Genomic DNA, 13,806 nt, shown 5'->3' on the forward strand with positions numbered 1-13,806 from the left:
TCAAAAATATGTATGCTGGCTGAATGCCCAAAAGAAGGAAATGTCCTCATCTTCTTTATTGGATAGTATTAAGCACCATGCAAGAGAAATGGAAAAACAATGCAGGATTACTAATGCCAGGTTGATAGGTCACATGAGGCACGTTTCTGAATCAAAAATAGAAAACTGCCATGGTGGGAGCATCCACTGCATATGCTGACAATAAAGAATCTACAAGGCAAGTTGCAAAGAATCTACTAGGCAAGCTGCAAAGTGGTAAAAAGTAGAAGGAACCGACGAGGATGGGATTTGAACCCATGCATGCAGAGCACAATGGATTAGCGGTCCATCGCCTTAACCACTCGGCCACCTCGTCTACATAAGTCCCTACCTCCAGCTGATAGATTCTGAGAACAGGGTCAAAAAGTTTTTTGCTGCATTTTTATTGAAGGTCACAGACCAGGCACTGGCTTACGGGACCGTAACTCCAAGTTGGTGAAAAAATGCAAGCTGCAACGACTCCATCAATGCACAACATTTAGTAGAAATTTGAATCATTGCGTAAGAAATTCCCATTTTCTGGCTTTTCTGCTGGTCTTCACTTGGCGCTGTGGCTTAGTTGGTTAAAGCGCCTGTCTAGTAAACAGGAGATCCTGAGTTCAAATCTCAGCAGTGCCATTTTTTCCCCTAAATTTTAAGCTTTTCATACCAAAAAGCAGATGTTCAATCCTATCTGACATCAATATTGTCCATCCCACAGCCCTAAGACAGTCCGAGCAAAGTCAAAAATATGGATGCTGGCTAAACGCCCAAAAGAAAGAAATGTCCTCATCTTCTTTATTGGATAGTATTAAGCACCATGAAAGAGAAATGGAAAAACAATGCAGGATTACTAATGCCAGGTTGATAGGTCACATGAGGCACGTTTCTGAATCAAAAATAGAAAACTGCCATGGTGGCAGCATCCACTGCATATGCTGACAATAAAGAATCTACAAGGCAAGTTGCAAAGAATCTACTAGGCAAGCTGCAAAGTGGTAAAAGGTAGAAGAAACCGACTAGGATGGGATTTGAACCCATGCATGCAGAGCACAATGGAATAGCAGTCCATCGCCTTAACCACTCTGCCACCTCGTCTACATAAGTCCCTACCTCCGGGTGATAGATTCTGAGAACAGGGTCAAAAAGTTTTTTGCTGCATTTTTATTGAAGGTCACAGATCAGGCACTGGCTGAGGGGACCGTAACTCCAAGTTGGTGAAAAAATGCAAGCTGCAACCACTCCATCAATGCACAACATTTAGTAGAAATTTGAATCATTGCGTAAGAAATTCCCATTTTCTGGCTTTTCTGCTGGACTTCACTTGGCGCTGTGGCTTAGGTGGTTAAAGCGCCTGTCTAGTAAACAGGAGATCCTGAGTTCAAATCTCAGCAGTGCCTTTTTTCCCCTAAATTTTAAGCTTTTCATACCAAAAAGCAGATGTTCAATCCTATCTGACATCAATATTGTCCATCCCACAGCCCTAAGACAGTCCGAGCAAAGTCAAAAATATGGATGCTGGCTAAACGCCCAAAAGAAAGAAATGTCCTCATCTTCTTTATAGGATAGCATTAAGCACCATGCAAGAGGAATTGGAAAACAAGGCAGGATTTCTAAGGCCTGGTTGATAGGTCACGTAACGCACCCTTCTGGATTGGAAATAGGAAACTCCCATGCCTGCAAAGACAATAAAAAATCAACAAAGCAAGATACCAAGTTGGAAAAGGCATGCAGAGCACAATGGATTAGCAGTCCATCGACTTAACCCCTCGGCCACCTCGTCTTTAAAAGGCAACCACTCCAGGTGAGACATTCTGACAACATGATCAACAAGTCTTTGGCTGCATTTTCATTGAAGGTCACATTTTAAGCACTGGCTGAATGGACCGTAACTCAAAAAATGCAAGCTGCAACTGCTCCGTCAATATACAGCATTTTGTAGACATTTTAATCATTGCATAGCAATTCCCATTCCCATGAGGCACGTTTCTGAATCAAAAATAGAAAACTGCCATGTTGGGAGCATCCACTGCATATGCTGACAATAAAGAATCTACAAGGCAAGTTGCAAAGAATCTACTAGGCAAGCTGCAAAGTGGTAAAAAGTAGAAGAAACCGACGAGGATGGGATTTGAACCCATGCATGCAGAGCACAATGGATTAGCAGTCCATCGCCTTAACCACTCGGCCACCTCGTCTACATAAGTCCCTACCTCCAGGTAATAGATTCTGAGAACAGGGTCAAAAAGTTTTTTGCTGCATTTTTATTGAAGGTCACAGATCAGGCACTGGCTGAGGGGACCGTAACTCCAAGTTGGTGAAAAAATGCAAGCTGCAACCACTCCATCAATGCACAACATTTAGTAGAAATTTGAATCATTGCGTAAGAAATTCCCATTTTCTGGCTTTTCTGCTGGACTTCTTGTGGTGCTGTGGCTTAGTTGGTTAAAGCGCTTGTCTAGTAAACAGGAGATCCTGAGTTCAAATCTCAGCAGTGCCTTTTTTCCCCTAAATTTTAAGCTTTTCATACCAAAAAGCAGATGTTCAATCCTATCTGACATCAATATTGTCCATCCCACAGCCCTAAGACAGTCCGAGCAAAGTCAAAAATATGGATGCTGGCTAAACGCCCAAAAGAAAGAAATGTCCTCATCTTCTTTATAGGATAGCATTAAGCACCATGCAAGAGGAATTGGAAAACAAGGCAGGATTTCTAAGGCCTGGTTGATAGGTCACGTAACGCACCCTTCTGGATTGGAAATAGAAAACTCCCATGCCTGCAAAGACAATAAAAAATCTACAAAGCAAGATACCAAGTTGGAAAAGGCATGCAGAGCACAATGGATTAGCCGTCCATCGACTTAACCCCTCGGCCACCTCGTCTTTAAAAGGCAACCACTCCAGGTGAGACATTCTGACAACATGATCAACAAGTCTTTGGCTGCATTTTCATTGAAGGTCACATATTAAGCACTGGCTGAATGGACCGTAACTCAAAAAATGCAAGCTGCAACTGCTCCGTCAATATACAGCATTTTGTAGACATTTTAATCATTGCATAGCAATTCCCATTTTCTGACTTTTAGGCAAGGGTTGTCATGGCGCTGTGGCTTAGTTGGTTAAAGCGCCTGTCTTGTAAACAGGAGATCCTGAGTTCGAATCTCAGCAGTGCCTTTCTTTCTTTGCAATTTTGAGCTTTTCATACCAAGAAGTAGACGTTCAATCATATGTGACTTCAAACTTGTCTATCCCACAGTCCTAAGAATGTCAGAGCAAAGTCAAAAATATGTATGCTGGCTGAATGCCCAAAAGAAGGAAATGTCCTCATCTTCTTTATTGGATAGTATTAAGCACCATGCAAGAGAAATGGAAAAACAATGCAGGATTACTAATGCCAGGTTGATAGGTCACATGAGGCACGTTTCTGAATCAAAAATAGAAAACTGCCATGGTGGCAGCATCCACTGCATATGCTGACAATAAAGAATCTACAAGGCAAGTTGCAAAGAATCTACTAGGCAAGCTGCAAAGTGGTAAAAAGTAGAAGGAACCGACGAGTATGGGATTTGAACCCATGCATGCAGAGCACAATGGACTAGCAGTCCATCGCCTTAACCACTCGGCCACCTCGTCTACATAAGTCCCTACCTCCAGCTGATAGATTCTGAGAACAGGGTCAAAAAGTTTTTTGCTGCATTTTTATTGAAGGTCACAGATCAGGCACTGGCTTACGGGACCGTAACTCCAAGTTGGTGAAAAAATGCAAGCTGCAACCACTCCATCAATGCACAACATTTAGTAGAAATTTGAATCATTGCGTAAGAAATTCCCATTTTCTGGCTTTTCTGCTGGTCTTCACTTGGCGCTGTGGCTTAGTTGGTTAAAGCGCCTGTCTAGTAAACAGGAGATCCTGAGTTCAAATCTCAGCAGTGCCATTTTTTCCCCTAAATTTTAAGCTTTTCATACCAAAAAGCAGATGTTCAATCCTATCTGACATCAATATTGTCCATCCCACAGCCCTAAGACAGTCCGAGCAAAGTCAAAAATATGGATGCTGGCTAAACGCCCAAACGAAAGAAATGTCCTCATCTTCTTTATTGGATAGTATTAAGCACCATGAAAGAGAAATGGAAAAACAATGCAGGATTACTAATGCCAGGTTGATAGGTCACATGAGGCACGTTTCTGAATCAAAAATAGAAAACTGCCATGGTGGCAGCATCCACTGCATATGCTGACAATAAAGAATCTACAAGGCAAGTTGCAAAGAATCTACTAGGCAAGCTGCAAAGTGGTAAAAGGTAGAAGAAACCGACGAGGATGGGATTTGAACCCATGCATGCAGAGCACAATGGAATAGCAGTCCATCGCCTTAACCACTCTGCCACCTCATCTACATAAGTCCCTACATCCGGGTGATAGATTCTGAGAACAGGGTCAAAAAGTTTTTTGCTGCATTTTTATTGAAGGTCACAGATCAGGCACTGGCTGAGGGGACCGTAACTCCAAGTTGGTGAAAAAATGCAAGCTGCAACCACTCCATCAATGCACAACATTTAGTAGAAATTTGAATCATTGCGTAAGAAATTCCCATTTTCTGGCTTTTCTGCTGGACTTCACTTGGCGCTGTGGCTTAGGTGGTTAAAGCGCCTGTCTAGTAAACAGGAGATCCTGAGTTCAAATCTCAGCAGTGCCTTTTTTCCCCTAAATTTTAAGCTTTTCATACCAAAAAGCAGATGTTCAATCCTATCTGACATCAATATTGTCCATCCCACAGCCCTAAGACAGTCCGAGCAAAGTCAAAAATATGGATGCTGGCTAAACGCCCAAAAGAAAGAAATGTCCTCATCTTCTTTATAGGATAGCATTAAGCACCATGCAAGAGGAATTGGAAAACAAGGCAGGATTTCTAAGGCCTGGTTGATAGGTCACATAACGCACCCTTCTGGATTGGAAATAGGAAACTCCCATGCCTGCAAAGACAATAAAAAATCAACAAAGCAAGATACCAAGTTGGAAAAGGCATGCAGAGCACAATGGATTAGCAGTCCATCGACTTAACCCCTCGGCCACCTCGTCTTTAAAAGGCAACCACTCCAGGTGAGACATTCTGACAACATGATCAACAAGTCTTTGGCTGCATTTTCATTGAAGGTCACATTTTAAGCACTGGCTGAATGGACCGTAACTCAAAAAATGCAAGCTGCAACTGCTCCGTCAATATACAGCATTTTGTAGACATTTTAATCATTGCATAGCAATTCCCATTCCCATGAGGCACGTTTCTGAATCAAAAATAGAAAACTGCCATGTTGGGAGCATCCACTGCATATGCTGACAATAAAGAATCTACAAGGCAAGTTGCAAAGAATCTACTAGGCAAGCTGCAAAGTGGTAAAAAGTAGAAGAAACCGACGAGGATGGGATTTGAACCCATGCATGCAGAGCACAATGGATTAGCAGTCCATCGCCTTAACCACTCGGCCACCTCGTCTACATAAGTCCCTACCTCCAGGTAATAGATTCTGAGAACAGGGTCAAAAAGTTTTTTGCTGCATTTTTATTGAAGGTCACAGATCAGGCACTGGCTGAGGGGACCGTAACTCCAAGTTGGTGAAAAAATGCAAGCTGCAACCACTCCATCAATGCACAACATTTAGTAGAAATTTGAATCATTGCGTAAGAAATTCCCATTTTCTGGCTTTTCTGCTGGACTTCTTGTGGTGCTGTGGCTTAGTTGGTTAAAGCGCTTGTCTAGTAAACAGGAGATCCTGAGTTCAAATCTCAGCAGTGCCTTTTTTCCCCTAAATTTTAAGCTTTTCATACCAAAAAGCAGATGTTCAATCCTATCTGACATCAATATTGTCCATCCCACAGCCCTAAGACAGTCCGAGCAAAGTCAAAAATATGGATGCTGGCTAAACGCCCAAAAGAAAGAAATGTCCTCATCTTCTTTATAGGATAGCATTAAGCACCATGCAAGAGGAATTGGAAAACAAGGCAGGATTTCTAAGGCCTGGTTGATAGGTCACGTAACGCACCCTTCTGGATTGGAAATAGGAAACTCCCATGCCTGCAAAGACAATAAAAAATCAACAAAGCAAGATACCAAGTTGGAAAAGGCATGCAGAGCACAATGGATTAGCCGTCCATCGACTTAACCCCTCGGCCACCTCGTCTTACAAGGCAACCACTCCAGGTGAGACATTCTGACAACATGATCAACAAGTCTTTGGCTGCATTTTCATTGAAGGTCACATTTTAAGCACTGGCTGAATGGACCGTAACTCAAAAAATGCAAGCTGCAACTGCTCCGTCAATATACAGCATTTTGTAGACATTTTAATCATTGCATAGCAATTCCCATTTTCTGACTTTCTGACTTTCTGACTTTTTGGCATTGGTTGTCATGGCGCTGTGGCTTAGTTGGTTAAAGCGCCTGTCTTGTATACAGGAGATCCTGAGTTTGAATCTCAGCAGTGCCTTTCTTTCTTTGCAATTTTGAGCTTTTCATACCAAGAAGTAGACGTTCAATCATATGTGACTTCAAACTTGTCTATCCCACAGTCCTAAGAATGTCCGAGCAAAGTCAAAAATGTGTATGCTGGCTGAATGCCCAAAAGAAGGAAATGTCCTCATCTTCTTTATTGGATAGTATTAAGCACCATGCAAGAGAAATGGAAAAACAATGCAGGATTACTAATGCCAGGTTGATAGGTCACATGAGGCACGTTTCTGAATCAAAAATAGAAAACTGCCATGGTGGGAGCATCCACTGCATATGCTGACAATAAAGAATCTACAAGGCAAGTTGCAAAGAATCTACTAGGCAAGCTGCAAAGTGGTAAAAAGTAGAAGAAACCGACGAGGATGGGATTTGAACCCATGCATGCAGAGCACAATGGATTAGCAGTCCATCGCCTTAACCACTCGGCCACCTCGTCTACATAAGTCCCTACCTCCAGGTGATAGATTCTGAGAACAGGGTCAAAAAGTTTTTTGCTGCATTTTTATTGAAGGTCACAGATCAGGCACTGGCTGAGGGGACCGTAACTCCAAGTTGGTGAAAAAATGCAAGCTGCAACCACTCCATCAGTGCACAACATTTAGTAGAAATTTGAATCATTGCGTAAGAAATTCCCATTTTCTGGCTTTTCTGCTGGACTTCACTTGGTGCTGTGGCTTAGGTGGTTAAAGCGCCTGTCTAGTAAACAGGAGATCCTGAGTTCAAATCTCAGCAGTGCCTTTTTTTTTCCCCTAAATTTTAAGCTTTTCATACCAAAAAGCAGATGTTCAATCCTTTCTGACATCAATATTGTCCATCCCACAGCCCTAAGACAGTCCGAGCAAAGTCAAAAATATGGATGCTGGCTAAACGCCCAAAAGAAAGAAATGTCCTCATCTTCTTTATAGGATAGCATTAAGCACCATGCAAGAGGAATTGGAAAACAAGGCAGGATTTCTAAGGCCTGGTTGATAGGTCACGTAACGCACCCTTCTGGATTGGAAATAGAAAACTCCCATGCCTGCAAAGACAATAAAAAATCTACAAAGCAAGATACCAAGTTGGAAAAGGCATGCAGAGCACAATGGATTAGCCGTCCATCGACTTAACCCCTCGGCCACCTCGTCTTTAAAAGGCAACCACTCCAGGTGAGACATTCTGACAACATGATCAACAAGTCTTTGGCTGCATTTTCATTGAAGGTCACATATTAAGCACTGGCTGAATGGACCGTAACTCAAAAAATGCAAGCTGCAACTGCTCCGTCAATATACAGCATTTTGTAGACATTTTAATCATTGCATAGCAATTCCCATTTTCTGACTTTCTGACTTTTTGACTTTTTGGCATTGGTTGTCATGGCGCTGTGGCTTAGTTGGTTAAAGCGCCTGTCTTGTAAACAGGAGATCCTGAGTTCGAATCTCAGCAGTGCCTTTCTTTCTTTGCAATTTTGAGCTTTTCATACCAAGAAGTAGACGTTCAATCATATGTGACTTCAAACTTGTCTATCCCACAGTCCTAAGAATGTCCGAGCAAAGTCAAAAATGTGTATGCTGGCTGAATGCCCAAAAGAAGGAAATGTCCTCATCTTCTTTATTGGATAGTATTAAGCACCATGCAAGAGAAATGGAAAAACAATGCAGGATTACTAATGCCAGGTTGATAGGTCACATGAGGCACGTTTCTGAATCAAAAATAGAAAACTGCCATGGTGGGAGCATCCACTGCATATGCTGACAATAAAGAATCTACAAGGCAAGTTGCAAAGAATCTACTAGGCAAGCTGCAAAGTGGTAAAAAGTAGAAGAAACCGACGAGGATGGGATTTGAACCCATGCATGCAGAGCACAATGGATTAGCAGTCCATCGCCTTAACCACTCGGCCACCTCATCTACATAAGTCCCTACCTCCAGGTGATAGATTCTGAGAACAGGGTCAAAAAGTTTTTTGCTGCATTTTTATTGAAGGTCACAGATCAGGCACTGGCTGAGGGGACCGTAACTCCAAGTTGGTGAAAAAATGCAAGCTGCAACCACTCCATCAATGCACAACATTTAGTAGAAATTTGAATCATTGCGTAAGAAATTCCCATTTTCTGGCTTTTCTGCTGGACTTTACTTGGCGCTGTGGCTTAGGTGGTTAAAGCGCCTGTCTAGTAAACAGGAGATCCTGAGTTCAAATCTCAGCAGTGCCATTTTTTCCCCTAAATTTTAAGCTTTTCATACCAAAAAGCAGATGTTCAATCCTATCTGACATCAATATTGTCCATCCCACAGCCCTAAGACAGTCCGAGCAAAGTCAAAAATATGGATGCTGGCTAAACGCCCAAAAGAAAGAAATGTCCTCATCTTCTTTATTGGATAGTATTAAGCACCATGAAAGAGAAATGGAAAAACAATGCAGGATTACTAATGCCAGGTTGATAGGTCACATGAGGCACGTTTCTGAATCAAAAATAGAAAACTGCCATGGTGGCAGCATCCACTGCATATGCTGACAATAAAGAATCTACAAGGCAAGTTGCAAAGAATCTACTAGGCAAGCTGCAAAGTGGTAAAAGGTAGAAGAAACCGACGAGGATGGGATTTGAACCCATGCATGCAGAGCACAATGGAATAGCAGTCCATCGCCTTAACCACTCTGCCACCTCGTCTACATAAGTCCCTACATCCGGGTGATAGATTCTGAGAACAGGGTCAAAAAGTTTTTTGCTGCATTTTTATTGAAGGTCACAGATCAGGCACTGGCTGAGGGGACCGTAACTCCAAGTTGGTGAAAAAATGCAAGCTGCAACCACTCCATCAATGCACAACATTTAGTAGAAATTTGAATCATTGCGTAAGAAATTCCCATTTTCTGGCTTTTCTGCTGGACTTCACTTGGCGCTGTGGCTTAGGTGGTTAAAGCGCCTGTCTAGTAAACAGGAGATCCTGAGTTCAAATCTCAGCAGTGCCTTTTTTCCCCTAAATTTTAAGCTTTTCATACCAAAAAGCAGATGTTCAATCCTATCTGACATCAATATTGTCCATCCCACAGCCCTAAGACAGTCCGAGCAAAGTCAAAAATATGGATGCTGGCTAAACGCCCAAAAGAAAGAAATGTCCTCATCTTCTTTATAGGATAGCATTAAGCACCATGCAAGAGGAATTGGAAAACAAGGCAGGATTTCTAAGGCCTGGTTGATAGGTCACGTAACGCACCCTTCTGGATTGGAAATAGAAAACTCCCATGCCTGCAAAGACAATAAAAAATCTACAAAGCAAGATACCAAGTTGGAAAAGGCATGCAGAGCACAATGGATTAGCCGTCCATCGACTTAACCCCTCGGCCACCTCGTCTTTAAAAGGCAACCACTCCAGGTGAGACATTCTGACAACATGATCAACAAGTCTTTGGCTGCATTTTCATTGAAGGTCACATATTAAGCACTGGCTGAATGGACCGTAACTCAAAAAATGCAAGCTGCAACTGCTCCGTCAATATACAGCATTTTGTAGACATTTTAATCATTGCATAGCAATTCCCATTTTCTGACTTTCTGACTTTTTGACTTTTTGGCATTGGTTGTCATGGCGCTGTGGCTTAGTTGGTTAAAGCGCCTGTCTTGTAAACAGGAGATCCTGAGTTCGAATCTCAGCAGTGCCTTTCTTTCTTTGCAATTTTGAGCTTTTCATACCAAGAAGTAGACGTTCAATCATATGTGACTTCAAACTTGTCTATCCCACAGTCCTAAGAATGTCCGAGCAAAGTCAAAAATGTGTATGCTGGCTGAATGCCCAAAAGAAGGAAATGTCCTCATCTTCTTTATTGGATAGTATTAAGCACCATGCAAGAGAAATGGAAAAACAATGCAGGATTACTAATGCCAGGTTGATAGGTCACATGAGGCACGTTTCTGAATCAAAAATAGAAAACTGCCATGGTGGGAGCATCCACTGCATATGCTGACAATAAAGAATCTACAAGGCAAGTTGCAAAGAATCTACTAGGCAAGCTGCAAAGTGGTAAAAAGTAGAAGAAACCGACGAGGATGGGATTTGAACCCATGCATGCAGAGCACAATGGATTAGCAGTCCATCGCCTTAACCACTCGGCCACCTCATCTACATAAGTCCCTACCTCCAGGTGATAGATTCTGAGAACAGGGTCAAAAAGTTTTTTGCTGCATTTTTATTGAAGGTCACAGATCAGGCACTGGCTGAGGGGACCGTAACTCCAAGTTGGTGAAAAAATGCAAGCTGCAACCACTCCATCAATGCACAACATTTAGTAGAAATTTGAATCATTGCGTAAGAAATTCCCATTTTCTGGCTTTTCTGCTGGACTTTACTTGGCGCTGTGGCTTAGGTGGTTAAAGCGCCTGTCTAGTAAACAGGAGATCCTGAGTTCAAATCTCAGCAGTGCCATTTTTTCCCCTAAATTTTAAGCTTTTCATACCAAAAAGCAGATGTTCAATCCTATCTGACATCAATATTGTCCATCCCACAGCCCTAAGACAGTCCGAGCAAAGTCAAAAATATGGATGCTGGCTAAACGCCCAAAAGAAAGAAATGTCCTCATCTTCTTTATTGGATAGTATTAAGCACCATGAAAGAGAAATGGAAAAACAATGCAGGATTACTAATGCCAGGTTGATAGGTCACATGAGGCACGTTTCTGAATCAAAAATAGAAAACTGCCATGGTGGCAGCATCCACTGCATATGCTGACAATAAAGAATCTACAAGGCAAGTTGCAAAGAATCTACTAGGCAAGCTGCAAAGTGGTAAAAGGTAGAAGAAACCGACGAGGATGGGATTTGAACCCATGCATGCAGAGCACAATGGAATAGCAGTCCATCGCCTTAACCACTCTGCCACCTCGTCTACATAAGTCCCTACATCCGGGTGATAGATTCTGAGAACAGGGTCAAAAAGTTTTTTGCTGCATTTTTATTGAAGGTCACAGATCAGGCACTGGCTGAGGGGACCGTAACTCCAAGTTGGTGAAAAAATGCAAGCTGCAACCACTCCATCAATGCACAACATTTAGTAGAAATTTGAATCATTGCGTAAGAAATTCCCATTTTCTGGCTTTTCTGCTGGACTTCACTTGGCGCTGTGGCTTAGGTGGTTAAAGCGCCTGTCTAGTAAACAGGAGATCCTGAGTTCAAATCTCAGCAGTGCCTTTTTTCCCCTAAATTTTAAGCTTTTCATACCAAAAAGCAGATGTTCAATCCTATCTGACATCAATATTGTCCATCCCACAGCCCTAAGACAGTCCGAGCAAAGTCAAAAATATGGATGCTGGCTAAACGCCCAAAAGAAAGAAATGTCCTCATCTTCTTTATAGGATAGCATTAAGCACCATGCAAGAGGAATTGGAAAACAAGGCAGGATTTCTAAGGCCTGGTTGATAGGTCACGTAACGCACCCTTCTGGATTGGAAATAGGAAACTCCCATGCCTGCAAAGACAATAAAAAATCAACAAAGCAAGATACCAAGTTGGAAAAGGCATGCAGAGCACAATGGATTAGCAGTCCATCGACTTAACCCCTCGGCCACCTCGTCTTTAAAAGGCAACCACTCCAGGTGAGACATTCTGACAACATGATCAACAAGTCTTTGGCTGCATTTTCATTGAAGGTCACATTTTAAGCACTGGCTGAATGGACCGTAACTCAAAAAATGCAAGCTGCAACTGCTCCGTCAATATACAGCATTTTGTAGACATTTTAATCATTGCATAGCAATTCCCATTCCCATGAGGCACGTTTCTGAATCAAAAATAGAAAACTGCCATGTTGGGAGCATCCACTGCATATGCTGACAATAAAGAATCTACAAGGCAAGTTGCAAAGAATCTACTAGGCAAGCTGCAAAGTGGTAAAAAGTAGAAGAAACCGACGAGGATGGGATTTGAACCCATGCATGCAGAGCACAATGGATTAGCAGTCCATCGCCTTAACCACTCGGCCACCTCGTCTACATGAGTCCCTACCTCCAGGTAATAGATTCTGAGAACAGGGTCAAAAAGTTTTTTGCTGCATTTTTATTGAAGGTCACAGATCAGGCACTGGCTGAGGGGACCGTAACTCCAAGTTGGTGAAAAAATGCAAGCTGCAACCACTCCATCAGTGCACAACATTTAGTAGAAATTTGAATCATTGCGTAAGAAATTCCCATTTTCTGGCTTTTCTGCTGGACTTCACTTGGTGCTGTGGCTTAGGTGGTTAAAGCGCCTGTCTAGTAAACAGGAGATCCTGAGTTCAAATCTCAGCAGTGCCTTTTTTTTTCCCCTAAATTTTAAGCTTTTCATACCAAAAAGCAGATGTTCAATCCTTTCTGACATCAATATTGTCCATCCCACAGCCCTAAGACAGTCCGAGCAAAGTCAAAAATATGGATGCTGGCTAAACGCCCAAAAGAAAGAAATGTCCTCATCTTCTTTATAGGATAGCATTAAGCACCATGCAAGAGGAATTGGAAAACAAGGCAGGATTTCTAAGGCCTGGTTGATAGGTCACGTAACGCACCCTTCTGGATTGGAAATAGAAAACTCCCATGCCTGCAAAGACAATAAAAAATCTACAAAGCAAGATACCAAGTTGGAAAAGGCATGCAGAGCACAATGGATTAGCCGTCCATCGACTTAACCCCTCGGCCACCTCGTCTTTAAAAGGCAACCACTCCAGGTGAGACATTCTGACAACATGATCAACAAGTCTTTGGCTGCATTTTCATTGAAGGTCACATATTAAGCACTGGCTGAATGGACCGTAACTCAAAAAATGCAAGCTGCAACTGCTCCGTCAATATACAGCATTTTGTAGACATTTTAATCATTGCATAGCAATTCCCATTTTCTGACTTTCTGACTTTTTGACTTTTTGGCATTGGTTGTCATGGCGCTGTGGCTTAGTTGGTTAAAGCGCCTGTCTTGTAAACAGGAGATCCTGAGTTCGAATCTCAGCAGTGCCTTTCTTTCTTTGCAATTTTGAGCTTTTCATACCAAGAAGTAGACGTTCAATCATATGTGACTTCAAACATGTCTATCCCACAGTCCTAAGAATGTCCGAGCAAAGTCAAAAATGTGTATGCTGGCTGAATGCCCAAAAGAAGGAAATGTCCTCATCTTCTTTATTGGATAGTATTAAGCACCATGCAAGAGAAATGGAAAAACAATGCAGGATTACTAATGCCAGGTTGATAGGTCACATGAGGCACGTTTCTGAATCAAAAATAGAAAACTGCCATGGTGGGAGCATCCACTGCATATGCTGACAATAAAGAATCTACAAGG

At 42.2% G+C, this 13,806-nt stretch overlaps 29 non-coding genes across 29 annotated transcripts; 17 read left to right on the forward strand and 12 right to left on the reverse strand.

Moving 5' to 3' along the window:
- Positions 1 to 273: 273 nt before the first annotated feature.
- On the reverse strand, positions 274 to 355 carry TRNAS-GCU (transfer RNA serine (anticodon GCU)). The gene has a single exon. It is a non-coding gene; the product is annotated as a tRNA-Ser (tRNA).
- Positions 356 to 583: 228 nt separating this feature from the next.
- Positions 584 to 657, forward strand: TRNAT-AGU (transfer RNA threonine (anticodon AGU)). Its single transcript has one exon. It is a non-coding gene; the product is annotated as a tRNA-Thr (tRNA).
- A 377-nt stretch (positions 658 to 1,034) lies between these two features.
- On the reverse strand, positions 1,035 to 1,116 carry TRNAS-GCU (transfer RNA serine (anticodon GCU)). The gene has a single exon. It is a non-coding gene; the product is annotated as a tRNA-Ser (tRNA).
- Positions 1,117 to 1,344: 228 nt separating this feature from the next.
- On the forward strand, positions 1,345 to 1,418 carry TRNAT-AGU (transfer RNA threonine (anticodon AGU)). The gene has a single exon. It is a non-coding gene; the product is annotated as a tRNA-Thr (tRNA).
- Positions 1,419 to 2,134: 716 nt separating this feature from the next.
- TRNAS-GCU (transfer RNA serine (anticodon GCU)) lies at positions 2,135 to 2,216 on the reverse strand. The gene has a single exon. It is a non-coding gene; the product is annotated as a tRNA-Ser (tRNA).
- A 228-nt stretch (positions 2,217 to 2,444) lies between these two features.
- TRNAT-AGU (transfer RNA threonine (anticodon AGU)) lies at positions 2,445 to 2,518 on the forward strand. The gene has a single exon. It is a non-coding gene; the product is annotated as a tRNA-Thr (tRNA).
- Positions 2,519 to 3,118: 600 nt separating this feature from the next.
- Positions 3,119 to 3,192, forward strand: TRNAT-UGU (transfer RNA threonine (anticodon UGU)). The gene has a single exon. It is a non-coding gene; the product is annotated as a tRNA-Thr (tRNA).
- A 377-nt stretch (positions 3,193 to 3,569) lies between these two features.
- Positions 3,570 to 3,651, reverse strand: TRNAS-GCU (transfer RNA serine (anticodon GCU)). Its single transcript has one exon. It is a non-coding gene; the product is annotated as a tRNA-Ser (tRNA).
- Positions 3,652 to 3,879: 228 nt separating this feature from the next.
- TRNAT-AGU (transfer RNA threonine (anticodon AGU)) lies at positions 3,880 to 3,953 on the forward strand. Its single transcript has one exon. It is a non-coding gene; the product is annotated as a tRNA-Thr (tRNA).
- A 377-nt stretch (positions 3,954 to 4,330) lies between these two features.
- On the reverse strand, positions 4,331 to 4,412 carry TRNAS-GCU (transfer RNA serine (anticodon GCU)). Its single transcript has one exon. It is a non-coding gene; the product is annotated as a tRNA-Ser (tRNA).
- Positions 4,413 to 4,640: 228 nt separating this feature from the next.
- TRNAT-AGU (transfer RNA threonine (anticodon AGU)) lies at positions 4,641 to 4,714 on the forward strand. Its single transcript has one exon. It is a non-coding gene; the product is annotated as a tRNA-Thr (tRNA).
- Positions 4,715 to 5,430: 716 nt separating this feature from the next.
- On the reverse strand, positions 5,431 to 5,512 carry TRNAS-GCU (transfer RNA serine (anticodon GCU)). Its single transcript has one exon. It is a non-coding gene; the product is annotated as a tRNA-Ser (tRNA).
- A 228-nt stretch (positions 5,513 to 5,740) lies between these two features.
- On the forward strand, positions 5,741 to 5,814 carry TRNAT-AGU (transfer RNA threonine (anticodon AGU)). The gene has a single exon. It is a non-coding gene; the product is annotated as a tRNA-Thr (tRNA).
- A 615-nt stretch (positions 5,815 to 6,429) lies between these two features.
- Positions 6,430 to 6,503, forward strand: TRNAT-UGU (transfer RNA threonine (anticodon UGU)). The gene has a single exon. It is a non-coding gene; the product is annotated as a tRNA-Thr (tRNA).
- Positions 6,504 to 6,880: 377 nt separating this feature from the next.
- On the reverse strand, positions 6,881 to 6,962 carry TRNAS-GCU (transfer RNA serine (anticodon GCU)). Its single transcript has one exon. It is a non-coding gene; the product is annotated as a tRNA-Ser (tRNA).
- A 228-nt stretch (positions 6,963 to 7,190) lies between these two features.
- Positions 7,191 to 7,264, forward strand: TRNAT-AGU (transfer RNA threonine (anticodon AGU)). The gene has a single exon. It is a non-coding gene; the product is annotated as a tRNA-Thr (tRNA).
- A 619-nt stretch (positions 7,265 to 7,883) lies between these two features.
- TRNAT-UGU (transfer RNA threonine (anticodon UGU)) lies at positions 7,884 to 7,957 on the forward strand. Its single transcript has one exon. It is a non-coding gene; the product is annotated as a tRNA-Thr (tRNA).
- A 377-nt stretch (positions 7,958 to 8,334) lies between these two features.
- TRNAS-GCU (transfer RNA serine (anticodon GCU)) lies at positions 8,335 to 8,416 on the reverse strand. Its single transcript has one exon. It is a non-coding gene; the product is annotated as a tRNA-Ser (tRNA).
- A 228-nt stretch (positions 8,417 to 8,644) lies between these two features.
- Positions 8,645 to 8,718, forward strand: TRNAT-AGU (transfer RNA threonine (anticodon AGU)). Its single transcript has one exon. It is a non-coding gene; the product is annotated as a tRNA-Thr (tRNA).
- A 377-nt stretch (positions 8,719 to 9,095) lies between these two features.
- TRNAS-GCU (transfer RNA serine (anticodon GCU)) lies at positions 9,096 to 9,177 on the reverse strand. The gene has a single exon. It is a non-coding gene; the product is annotated as a tRNA-Ser (tRNA).
- A 228-nt stretch (positions 9,178 to 9,405) lies between these two features.
- TRNAT-AGU (transfer RNA threonine (anticodon AGU)) lies at positions 9,406 to 9,479 on the forward strand. Its single transcript has one exon. It is a non-coding gene; the product is annotated as a tRNA-Thr (tRNA).
- Positions 9,480 to 10,095: 616 nt separating this feature from the next.
- Positions 10,096 to 10,169, forward strand: TRNAT-UGU (transfer RNA threonine (anticodon UGU)). The gene has a single exon. It is a non-coding gene; the product is annotated as a tRNA-Thr (tRNA).
- A 377-nt stretch (positions 10,170 to 10,546) lies between these two features.
- Positions 10,547 to 10,628, reverse strand: TRNAS-GCU (transfer RNA serine (anticodon GCU)). Its single transcript has one exon. It is a non-coding gene; the product is annotated as a tRNA-Ser (tRNA).
- A 228-nt stretch (positions 10,629 to 10,856) lies between these two features.
- TRNAT-AGU (transfer RNA threonine (anticodon AGU)) lies at positions 10,857 to 10,930 on the forward strand. The gene has a single exon. It is a non-coding gene; the product is annotated as a tRNA-Thr (tRNA).
- Positions 10,931 to 11,307: 377 nt separating this feature from the next.
- Positions 11,308 to 11,389, reverse strand: TRNAS-GCU (transfer RNA serine (anticodon GCU)). The gene has a single exon. It is a non-coding gene; the product is annotated as a tRNA-Ser (tRNA).
- A 228-nt stretch (positions 11,390 to 11,617) lies between these two features.
- TRNAT-AGU (transfer RNA threonine (anticodon AGU)) lies at positions 11,618 to 11,691 on the forward strand. The gene has a single exon. It is a non-coding gene; the product is annotated as a tRNA-Thr (tRNA).
- A 716-nt stretch (positions 11,692 to 12,407) lies between these two features.
- Positions 12,408 to 12,489, reverse strand: TRNAS-GCU (transfer RNA serine (anticodon GCU)). The gene has a single exon. It is a non-coding gene; the product is annotated as a tRNA-Ser (tRNA).
- Positions 12,490 to 12,717: 228 nt separating this feature from the next.
- TRNAT-AGU (transfer RNA threonine (anticodon AGU)) lies at positions 12,718 to 12,791 on the forward strand. The gene has a single exon. It is a non-coding gene; the product is annotated as a tRNA-Thr (tRNA).
- A 619-nt stretch (positions 12,792 to 13,410) lies between these two features.
- TRNAT-UGU (transfer RNA threonine (anticodon UGU)) lies at positions 13,411 to 13,484 on the forward strand. The gene has a single exon. It is a non-coding gene; the product is annotated as a tRNA-Thr (tRNA).
- The last annotated feature ends 322 nt before the right edge of the window (positions 13,485 to 13,806 follow it).

The sequence above is a fragment of the Hyla sarda genome, chromosome 6 (assembly GCF_029499605.1).
Source record: "Hyla sarda isolate aHylSar1 chromosome 6, aHylSar1.hap1, whole genome shotgun sequence".
NCBI classification, from domain to species: Eukaryota; Metazoa; Chordata; class Amphibia; order Anura; family Hylidae; genus Hyla; species Hyla sarda.